This window comes from Osmerus mordax, chromosome 12, assembly GCF_038355195.1.
Source record: "Osmerus mordax isolate fOsmMor3 chromosome 12, fOsmMor3.pri, whole genome shotgun sequence".
Lineage (NCBI taxonomy): Eukaryota > Metazoa > Chordata > Actinopteri > Osmeriformes > Osmeridae > Osmerus > Osmerus mordax.
In genome coordinates this window covers 14,804,900-14,817,039 of record NC_090061.1, presented here as the reverse complement: position 1 = coordinate 14,817,039, position 12,140 = coordinate 14,804,900, and positions in this window count along the sequence as shown.

Below are 12,140 nucleotides of genomic sequence, written 5' to 3'. Positions count from 1 at the left end.
GGATTGTAGGCCTATGGTCTAGAGCAGGGGTCACTAATTGGCGGACCGCGGTCCGGGTCCGGACCCAGGCGGTTCCCTATCCGGACCTATAACCGATATGTTATTATGGAATTAATTCATTTTGACAGAACTTTTCCATTTTAACCGGCACATCTTTTTGTCCCAACTAAATGTGGTTTCTATCTTACTTGTCCAATACAAAGGTCCAATCAGGAGATTTAATAACTGTAATCACCATGACAACTCACTCACTGAAAGTTGGTTGCAACCTCTGTGGGTCAGGTTGTGTGTGTCATTCGCAACAACGCAGGCTAATCGATTTGCTAACAGTACCTGTTTCTGAAACATTAAGAGATAAAAAGACATCACCTTCACTAGACAAGGTTTTACCAATTGAAAAACGGCTATGTTCATTTTACATAAACTATTTTGTGCTCAAATAAAGGCAAAAAAAATGGTCTTGCGTGCTGCGCGCGCTCGCATTAAGTATCCTAGCGTTCTCACGAACTAGCATCACATCAAACAGAATGTGCATGACCTATTTTTACTCCCAGTCCATCCCTACAGCCCCGCAACATTAAGATAAAATATCCTATGTTCCCGCGGCTATGGTCACTATGACACAAAGCATGGACACTTTGAACAAAATTACCCCCAGAACTCTGAGGTAAGGGAAAGAAAAATAAACCATAATTGTTCCGGACCCTGGACTGAATGGAAATTTGGTTAGTGGACCTTTTGGGTTTCTAATTGAGTACCCCTGCGACATTTGGGACTATTTTTTCGATTGTACTACAGCGATCATGCCATTACTTTTAAACCTTGTTTTTAACCGAACATGTTAGATAGGAATAAAAGTATCTTTTTTTTTACACATCTCCCTTGTGGTACTTCTGTGTCCTGGGCATTCCTAAATTTAAGGAGGGGCCATACGGCTGACATACAGGCCTCTGGTGTCATAAAAGCTCCTCCACAAAGGTGACAAGCAAATGGTTACCAGACCTTATGTCTCCACCTAGCTCTGTCGAACAGAATCTCCTTTAAACAAACAAACACCCAACATCTTTTAGTCTTAGTCACATAGTCAGTAACAAATAATCACCCTTCCCCCAGGGTAACAAGATAAGAGTCTGCATGTTTACGTAAGCCTTGAGTTAACTTAGAGGTAGTTCCTCTCTGCACACATGGAATGTTGAACACAGTATCATTTTATACAGAATAAAGGGCTACATCTTTAACTTTTCAATAGCAGGTTGTCAGAAAAGTTAAAGTATTGCTCCCCACATTTCAGTTTTCAATGTTGTGGTAAACGTTTGGTGGGTCAATGGTCTATATCTCTCTTGTCACATCTCTTATACACTTTGCCTAAAACCATCCCTCATCTCTTCTTTGCAGAACACCACTTCACATTTTTCATATTCCCATTGAGGATATAACACAGAAAGTATAGTGTATCAGTGTTTACTCTCCATCATGGGCTATCTGTTTTTCTGCCCCCTGCTTCGCTGTCAGACAATGTTTTGTAATGTGTTCATCTATTGAATCCACGTATGAAGATACAGTAAAATATTCAGGGGAGAACAGTCTTAATGGACAGGTTTATCTTATGGCACATATGACTGCAAACAAATGTCAATGCATTGCATATAACCTTATTGAAATGCATTAGTGTGTGTCCAGAATGCCACAGTGAATGTATGTGTGTCTTCTGTATTTGCTCTTCATGCAAGACATTTTTTAGAGCGAGAGTGAGAAATTGTGGGGCCTTTTCAATTTTCATCATTAAAACCTGCTGCCTAATCCTGTGACTACTTTAATCTACTAATACTGCCCCCTCATTGTCACTCTCTCTATACACACGCTCACATTTATTTGTATCTCTTACTCTACCTCCATCCCACCGTCCACTCTCTCTTTGTCTTTCACTCTCTCAATCCCTTTTTCTCAGTATGTGTCTTTTGATCGCATAGATGGCCTCTGGCTACTGCAGCATCTGCCAAACTCTTGTATTATAAATGTAATAACACATTTGTTTAGGAATATCCATGTGTAAGGAACATGTTTTACGAAAGCACTCCGCTGGCCTGGTTTCTTAACAAAAATGTGGTTTACATCCTCCGTTTTGCATCTGTACTTGTCTCTTCCAATTTCACGGATATTCTCACACACACAATATATATGCACACATATATCCATGCAAGTATACACACACACATACAGTATTTAAAATGTACACAATCTTTAGCTCATAAAAAACAACGAGTCCTGCTAAGCTACCACTGTCACTGAAATTCCAGTCGATTGTCGATGCGTCTATGTTTTATGCAGAACTAGTTTCTTCAGAGCGTAATAGGATTTTGGTGGCACGGTTCGACACGTGATCCTTCTACACCAATAAGGTAGCTGCGTTTTGTCAACATGGATGGATATGGTTGTCAAATAGATGATGGGACCTTGCACGTTACAGTGTTTCATATGTTTATTTTGCCATGGCGGCCCGCCACGACTAAATTTCTGCTGCCATGGTATCAGAAATAGGGCTGTACTAAATTTTAGGACGTCTATGTGATTGTTAAAGTGCATGTCGGAGAATAGCATGGCTTCACACCGCAGTTGAGATTGTGGGTCTTTGAGAAGTCGTATAGCTAACTTGTCAGTTAATTTAAGCCTGTTATTGTATTAGTCTATATTCTTGCTAATTTAAATTAAGTTAACTGGTGATCTGTATTATTCCCCTGCTAGCTAAATTGCACATGTCTGTTGATTCGATAGCGATTGCTGCCTTTGCTTACGTTTGTATTTTCGGTGCATTACTATGCAGAAGTAGTTTTAATTAATAAATAGTGGGTTTATTGTTATTATTTGCTACAGAATGCTTAGCCTATCAAGCTCAAATGAAGCAGACAGTGTACATGCTTTCGAGTACCTTAATCGATAGGCTAGGCTACTGACCAACGTCAATTAATACGTCAATAATTGGCAGCATTTATGCCATTTAGAACATACTTTATGAGTGGAAGGTCTCTAAGTAGCCTAACCTTATTGCTTTAGGGGAAATAGTACAAAAATATGTGCAATATTACATTAGTTATTAAACTAGGCTATTACATTAACCTGGTGGGGGGGCAGACAGACTTATATCGTTGTTGTAACATTCATTCATTCTTCCACAAATGAAAACACTGATCAACCATAAAAACAATCGTAATCAAGTCAGGTGGCTGACCGGTTAGGGAAGCGGGTTAGTAATCAGAAGGTTGCCAGTTCAATTCCCGGCCGTGCCAGATGACGTTGTGTCCTTGGGCAAGGCACTTCACCCTACTTGCCTCAGGGGGAATGTCCCTGTACTTACTGTAAGTCGCTCTGGATAAGAGCGTCTGCTAAATGACTAAATGTAAAAATATGATATATAAAACTGTACAAAACAGAATACGGAATAACAGATTTACATTTACATTTAGTCATTTAGCAGACGCTCTTATCCAGAGCGACTTACAGTAAGTACAGGGAGCAAGACACTATACGCTCTCTGTACATCATTTGTGATTTTCTTTTAATCTTTCAATCCCTTCATACTAACTATGTCGAGAGAAAAAAAGAAGACTTACAATATGGATTCACGTGTATTAATAAACGTAATGGGAGTTAGCGTCCTCAATGCATGATTTGCAATGCTAAGTTGAGCAATTCTAGTCTAGCACCAGCAAAACTAAGGGAACACTTCTTAAAGCTGCATGGAGATGGGAAATACAAGAACACAACGCTTGCTGAATTCAAAGTGAAGAGATCCAGATTCGATGAAAAGGCTACTCTGCCTGTTCTCGGCTTTGTACCCATCGACCAACCGATACTCACAGCATCGTACGAAGTTGCGTATCTGATGGCAAAGCAGGGCAAACCACACACCATTGGTGAAACACTCGTAAAACCAACTGCATTGAAGATGGCGAATATCATGCTGGGAAAAGCTGCTGAAGATGAATCATCCCAAATTCCTCTTTCACATGACACTATCAGCAGCAGAATAGACGACATGAGCGATGACATCTTGGCTCAAGTAGTTTCGGATCTGATTTCAAGCCCAGCAAAATTCAGCCTCAAACTGAAATTTTGTAAGCCTCTTACAACAACAAACAAGGCAGCCGATGTGAAGAAACTCGTGGATGACTTCTTCAGGAACAAACAAAACAAACAAAAATTTGAGGTACCGTATTTCTTCGAATTAACGCCGCCATCGAATAAACGCTGCACCAAAAATGAACGTTGTGTAATAAACGCCGCCCTCGAATAAACGCCACACCAAAAAAAAACGTTTATTTAATTGGTTAAATTCAACCCCAGTATTTATTACACATGTACATAACTTTCTGCACAGCTTTCTGTATGAAAGCTAACGTGTATGAACGTTTCGGCATGATGCTTCAGATTTCTACACAATGTAGAACACTTGTATTTGAGACAGTTGTAGGCTACTACCCAACGCACACCTGATTGATAGCCAATGAGAACGGGAGTTGCCGCACTCACAGACAAACAAAGAATAGACAAGGAGGTCAGCGGTCGTAAATGAAACCTGCGTTTTTAGCTGTATGATTTGTCACAATGCCAGTAACGAAGTTGTCTATGGCTGCACTGCAGCTACAATTCACGAAACCTCTCTTACTAATTAAACGCCGCTCACAAATAAACACCTCACCCAAAATGAACGTTATTTAATAAACGCAGTGGCGTTTATTCGAAGAAATACGGTACTACTGTACCATTCTAATGTTCGGTGGTTATCCCTATCTAGCCGGCCCATTCAAATATGGGTCGAAAAAGACCCATAAGACCCGCCTTAATATCTTTGCCGTCCAATCACCGATTTTATTTCTGAAAACTGCCAGATACTCATGACAAGTTAAGCTCAAAGTACATATCATTGGTTAAGGGGTTACTGGGAGGGGAAAATAAATGTATCGTCTGAAACGGCAGCCATTGTTTTTCGAGGCGGAGCCAGAGCGGAGACCATGGGAGATTGCCTACAGTGTTAGATTTACAGCTTCGAATTGAGATCTGAGACGATATTCTGAGTAAAGACAAGTTTATTAATATGTGTTGTCAATATTGTCAATTAAAAGTCTAAACTTTTTACATACGAAGAATTTGTTTGTGGGAGTGATGCGAGTTTTTTCCAGAAAAAAACTCGCGTTCTGCCGTGTCCGGCAGGACAGGCAGTAATGACGTTAGTAGCACTGTTTAGCCTCGATTTGAGCAGATTTCTAAAAAACTTAGAAAAACAACATTAACTAGCTAGATTATATACACTGTAAGCTAAATGTACATGCCTTGTTTGGCCAATTCGGTCGATTGTGGAAGAAACTCCAACGTTTTTTAGTTATCGAGAGGAGTATCCAGCCATAGCGCTAGCTACTTTTGGGGCAGAGAAATGTAGGTTTCCCCCATGTTTCCACGTGTTTCCATGTAGTCACTAGAATGGTCATAACTTTTAATCAAAATATGATATTTCTAATCTGTCTTCTGTTCCACATTGCCCACAGATGTGTGGATATTCCACCTGCTCAAAGTTTTCCTCCATCTTGTAATTAAAGTGGTTAAAAATGAAGTTGTCTGATGAGGTATGGTGGATGGAGAAGTTTTTGTAAAAAATGGCTGCCTGAAATCACCTTGATAAAATATGATTTGCCTTAAGTAATCATATATTTATTCACATCATAAAAATCCCCTAGTTCTGTTCTTCAATATGGTGTCAACAGTTAAGGTGTATGATTTAATATGAAAATTCATAAAATTTGCATATTAATATGAATATCATATTTCAACAGCATATGGAATGTTTGGAATGTTGGCTTGGAAAGGTGCTGAATCGTGTTTTTGCCATGAGTGTGGAATTAGTCCCGTTTTTGTGAGAGTACCAACATTGTCACAATATATGTGATATATATGGCCAGATATAACTAAAAATAAAAACAACAAATATAAATTCAAATGGGAATGCTACAAGTTTGTCCCTACGGTATTACTTCCAGCTTTGTTGCCATCGCTTATGATAGGTCTCGTCTTATGTTAAACCAGTATGGTCTTTATGTCCGGATTTCCACCGTGGGAGACCGAAAATGTACTCTTGAATACTTGCAGTGTGTGCAGAAATAACCATGGCATTGCCAGCTACGTTCTACAAAAAAAACTTTTTTATTGCTATAACAGGCTTAGTTACCGTAACCTACTGAGATTGTCTTCATATCAGACAGCCACAAACGTCAAAACGACATTAATTAAAAATTGCATGTCAGGCCAAAAATATTTATTAGTTTCTATATATACAGTATATAACAGGCTACATAAGTACTATATATCATAAGAAGCATAACACAACAACATTGTACCATCACTGATAGGCTTATATATGTGCATTATGACAATATACATTACAAAACACACTAAGCATTTAAAAGCAAGTTACTGGAAAAAATGTGATTAACAAGAGGCCTACATATATATACACTACCGTTCAAAAGTTTGGGGTCACCCAGACTATTTCGTGTTTTCCATGAAAACTCACTCTTTTATTTATCAAATAACTTTCAAAATGAATAGAAAATATAGTCAAGACATTTATAAGGTTAATTATTATTATTAGAAATAATTATTTTTATTTGAAATATACATTTTGTTCTTCAAACTTTGCTTTCGTCAAATAATGATCCATTTGCAGCAATTACAACATTGCAGACCTTTGGCATTCTAATTCTAATCCTTCTAATCATCCATTAGTCTTCTAAGGCAATTAGCAAACACAATGTACCATTTGAACACATACAGTAATAGTTGCTGGAAATAGGCCTCTATACACCTATGTAGATATTTCATAAAAAAACAGACGTTTCCACCTAGAATAGTCATTTACCACATTAACAATGTATAGTGTATTTCTGATTAATTTAACGTTATCTTCATTGAAAAAAACAGTGCTTTTCTTTGAAAAATAAGGACATTTTTAAGTGACCCCAAACTTTTGAACGGTAATGTATATGCCTGTCTACATTACTTTAAACACCATAGAACACACACAAACTGTACAGAACACATTTTATATACACATAAGCAAACTTGTAAAGCTACTTATGCAGCAAAGGCTGGGAGCATAAAACTAAAAGCTGCCTCTCCATGTCTGTCCTGGCTTTTGGAACTGTTAAAAGTACAGTGCCACAGGAACTTAGGGATCTACTGAGTATGTATTTTGAGAGCAGTCCTGAAATATATTGCATGGTGCATGACTATGGAGTGATTTATAAACTTGTAAAATAATCAGAAAATATGTGTCAGCCAGAGAGAGAAAAGGTTGCACCTTCGCAATAATTCTTAAGTGATAGAAATATATGTTTTAGTCATATTTTTGATACAGGTTTCAAAATTAAGATGAGCTCATATTATGTATATAATTACACAAAGTCAAACACTGCATATGAAAATATTGCATATGTCAAAGGTCAAATTATGAAGTAGTATGTCAAAACTGCAGTATCAAAGCATACAGTATCAACATTGGAAACAGAACAAAATTAAAACTCAATGATTCCAATCAGATACACAACTAATCAAGAAGAGCATAGGTGTGGCCTACAGGTGAAATTGGCAACATAACTAGTAGACACACTTACTCCTTGTCAGAAGTGCTGAAATCACTGTCAGCTGCATCATCTTCTTCTGGCATCTCCTCTGAGTCTATGTCCAGGAGCAGTTGGTGGCTGAGGTTTCTGCTGTACTTTCAGCATTTGTGCTTTAACCTCTGTTTGCTTTTTAAGCACCAGACACCATAGTCCCTTCTGTGAATCCTCAGCCATGTCAGCAAATGTTGTGCCTTCAACACTGTCCAATGCTGCTGTATTTCTCTGCAAAGGATCATTTCCTCCTCCTTCAGGCACCTCACAGCCAACACCTTCCTTTTGGTCTGAAGGTCTGCAGCAACTGCAAATTCAATTCATCGACATCAGAAGGGAAGATATTATAGTTTTAACAACTTGAAAGCTATGTTCCTGATTTGCCACCACTACATAGAGATAATAAGTATTTGTTAAAAACAGCATAGCCTACATTTTAAGTAAAAAAATAAATAATAGAAAACTAATTTTCATGTCTTATGTTCTGCCAAGGCCACATATCAGTCTGGGGGATGGCATCAAGTGACACCATCTGTAAAGATTGTTCAGCCAGCTTGTTGTAGTCATCAACGGCAGTTGACAAGCGTTTTTTCTCATCCAAATGACTTTTCGAATCTTGTGGCATCTCTTGTTGGTATCTAAAAAACATAAAAAAATTGCACACTTCAGTCACTGTCTGTCACTTCACTATGTACTGTATACATTTAGACTAGAATCCCTATTGTGACAAAATAAGACAATAAGCATCACTGCTTTAGTTAATCTGGATAAGATTGAATTCTGTTTGCTGAACTCCGTTACATACCTAATACTTCGCACTTTGATGATCACAGCAAGCTCCTCTATTCGTGCCTGTAATGCCCCAAGGCTGCCATCACTCTGATGAGTTTCTAAAAGAGAGTCACAGTATATTACATACATCTAAAATAACTCAAAACAAACAGGTTGCTGATTGTAATTAAGCACAGTTCTTATCAAGGGATGCGTACACTGACCCTTTCAAAAGGACAATAATATTCACATAAATATTAGGGTGTGTATTTCTGTATGTCCTCTTAAGTTGGTGGGACCATGTAACTCCACGGCCCTTTCCAGGGACCTTGATGACATGCACACAGCTGTACTGTGTGTGCTATATAACATTTATATATAACATAATTCCATATCAACCTATAAAGTAAGCCATATAGCCTTTCATTAAGACAACTCCTGGGGTTGGAGAGAAACACTTTTTTGTCTTCTGCTAGTTTTATACACAGGGTGTAAGAAATTGTGAATGACAAGTCATGTTCCACAATAAATGTGCACAAACGTATTTCTAAGTCGCAGACACGGTTAGTCATAGACAACGGTCTGTCAGCTGTAAGGCTGCGTGTCCACTACAGCAACGCAATGCCCTACGCGAGCGTCATGCCCGGTTTCATTGAAAATTAATTGGAAGCTGACGCTCCGCCCGCGCCACTGTAGTGGACACGCAGGGTAACAGTTGCTCCCGGCAACGTTGTGATAAGTTTGAATGCACGGGCAGCGGCTGTATGACATGACGAGCAAGCACTTTCTTACCACTGCTGGCATATAGTAGCTTCCTCGAGCAAAAACACCAGGCTCTCTTTCTTGCACCAACTGCCAAAAGGCTGGAGCCTAGATAGAAGAAGGTAGAGAGGGCGATCGCCCTCTCTACCTTCTTCTATCTATGGGTAGGACATCATCCCCAGGTTTCATGAATTTGCGCTCCATGCTTTCACCGACAACGCTAACGTGATGTATAGGGATGGGAGTCGATACCCGGTTCTGTAAGGACCCGGTTCCAAATTTCTCAAAACCCGAATATCAATAAGGTCCGAGCTTATCGATAGCGCTATCGAGACTAAGTAATATAATGTAACATTGACTTATGTCTCGAGAAATAAGTAATGTCATTTCAATCAAATCACTGGTGCACAAACATACAACGTTTGACTAATAAAATGACTAAATTCAATTGAATGGCCTGCCAACCGCCTTTAAACTAAACGAAGAAGAATTTAATTTCGTCACGCGCTACTTCGCTTCATTTCTCATTTTGTTGCTAGCTACAATGGCAGAACGCACAAAACGTCAAAGGCTTGGCTACATTTTATTAAAGCCAAAGATAAAGACGAAGCAAAGTGCAATATATGTTCTAAAGTAATTTCTTGTAAGTGGGGGAACACAACTGCGATGAAAAAGCACCTCAACGTAGTGCATCAGATAAAGATAAAATGCAGTACCTTCGACTGTTTTCGAGTCGCAGCGGTGCCAACTCCAGCTGCCGTTGCAGGACAATCCTCTGAGCGCACCCCAACTTCGTAGCAAGTCTCCATCGTTGACAATAATAAGCCAATTCAGGGCACAACAGTGCAACTATTTCACTCGCATATGCCCCTAAAATTTGATGTGTGCGCGAATTGCAAAAATAATTTACGAGCACAGTGTGTGAGTAAAGACTAGCCTCCCCCCTCTCACTGCTGATCATTCAAAACATAGTCACCGCGAGCATGGCTCTGTGGGATGCTTAAGCATCGTGTTAAACAAAAACAGAAGAAAATAGGGATAAGGAAGGTTTGCTTTGCTGGTCATTTAGCTATATCAGGTGCCTTTCGTTGAAACGTGTTCCACTTTTCATAAAGTCGATGGGCTTGACAATGTCACTTTTCGTCAACCAACCAATCACAGTCTAGTTACTCAGAGTCAGGATCCATTGTGCCTATATATGCTCCTTTTAGCCAGCCTCCTCCTGAGAGCAACACGTTCCCCTTGTTCTATTTCAGATCTGTTTTACTTAAGTTATTGTTATAAATGTTGTTCAGTAATCTTGTTTACATAAAGTGTAGTGTGGGCTGTGTGCTGCTATATGTTTAACTTTTGCCAAATTAATTAATTTAGATGGTGGTCAGCTCAAGTCCACAGCTCCACCCCCCGTACACCAAACTCCCTTCACCCTGGCTGCCAGGAGGATGCCATCTGATAAAGTGGAGGAGTGTCACAGGGCTATCACAAAGTTTATAGTGAAAGGGTTGCATTCCTTTGCAACAGTTGAATCACCATGGTTTAGGGAGATGACCAAGGCCCTCAATCCACATTACACCCCTCCCTGCAGGACTGTTCTGTCCAACACCCTCATCCCTGCATGGTATGAGGTGGAGAGGCAGAATGTTATAACAGAGCTGGCAAATGTGGGCAAGGTAGCCATCACAAGTGATGCGAAGGACCACTACATAACAGTAACGGCCCATTACAGCAGCCAAGGCAAACTTCACCAAAAGGTCTTGCGGACCAAAGCTGTCTTCCAGGCACAGACGGGGGAAACAGTGGCAGTGGAGATTGGGGAGGTGTTGGAAGAGTTTGGCATTGCGCACAAGGTGGTTGTGATGACCGTGGACAATGCGTCCAACATCGATGTTGCTGCAAAGAGGCTAAACAACCTCAAACTTGGATGTTTTGCCCACACCCTCAACTTGGCAGCGCAAAACGTCTACAGCATTGCTACAGTGACCCGATGGGCAGCAAAATTAAGAGTGGTCATCGTGTGGATGAAGCGGTCTACAATGTCCAAGACTGTGCTGAAAGAGAAGCAGCTCCTCCTCAAACTTCCTCAGCACACCATGCTACTGGACGTCAAAACCAGGTGGAACTCTCTCTTCATGATGGTTGAGAGATTCCTCGAACAGTATCCGGCTCTCCAAGCTGCAGTGTTGGATACACGGCTGAGAAAGCCAATGGAGAGGGACAAACTGGATAGGATCACAGATGATGACTTCACCAAAGCAGAAGAGTTCATCAAGGTCATGAAGGTCCTGTACACCTCTACACTGTGTGTATCGAGCGAGAAAAGCCCCACCTGCGGTCAGATCCTTCCGATACTCGAGAAACTGAAAGACCACTTCACAGTTCAGGAAGAAGACTCTCTTTTTGTGTCTGGCATTAAACAGAAGGTTTGGGATGACCTCTCTGGACGTTACCAGAAGGACACCATCCAGGAGTTCCTGGAAGAGATGACTGCGATGGACCCCAGGTTCAAAGCCAAGAGTGACTCCACCTGGGACCATTTGCAGGAGGCAGCTATAGCAGCCAATGCTACAGAAGCGGAACAGGTCTCACTCCCAGACCTCAAGGATAGTGACACAACCCAGGAGGAGGCAGAGTATGATAATGATGACACACTGATCTCAGAGGAAGAAGAAGAGAATCCTCCAGTTACAGTCACTCCACTACAGCCTAAGACCTCTTTGGAGGAGCTGTTTGCTGAGGAAGAGAGACACCCCGACCCTGCTAGCTGAACTCTCTTACAGCTACCTTTGTGCTCAAGCCTCTTCCACCCCTTCAGAGAGGGTGTTTTCCACTGCTGGGGACACCATCAGCCAGGAGCGATCCAGGATCATGCCTGACAAGGCAGACATGCTCATTTTTCTGCAGAAAAACCAGCTGTCAATTCTTTTTTTTCTTTTTGTTGTGTTAAGC